Source organism: Cariama cristata, unplaced genomic scaffold (genome assembly GCF_000690535.1).
Source record: "Cariama cristata isolate BGI_N322 unplaced genomic scaffold, ASM69053v1 scaffold20076, whole genome shotgun sequence".
Taxonomy (NCBI): domain Eukaryota; kingdom Metazoa; phylum Chordata; class Aves; order Cariamiformes; family Cariamidae; genus Cariama; species Cariama cristata.
In genome coordinates this window covers 9,401-9,643 of record NW_009622921.1, presented here as the reverse complement: position 1 = coordinate 9,643, position 243 = coordinate 9,401, and positions in this window count along the sequence as shown.

The window sequence follows — 243 nt, the reverse complement described above, 5'->3', positions numbered from 1 at the left end:
TTCTCCCTGTACATGTGTAAGAGTGAGACCCTTTCCTACAGCAGTTCTCATACCCTTTGGGGGCAGGAAGGGTATGCTCAGCGGGGTTGATAAATTAATTTAATTTTTATTTATGTATATAATTGGCTTCTTTTTTTTTTGCAATCATGGTGGAGTGTGGGGTTTTGTGTTTGTTTTTTTTTTGCGTCCTTGCTACAAGAAACAACTGCAGACACTTCTGGCATAGAGGCATTTTGGCGGCGG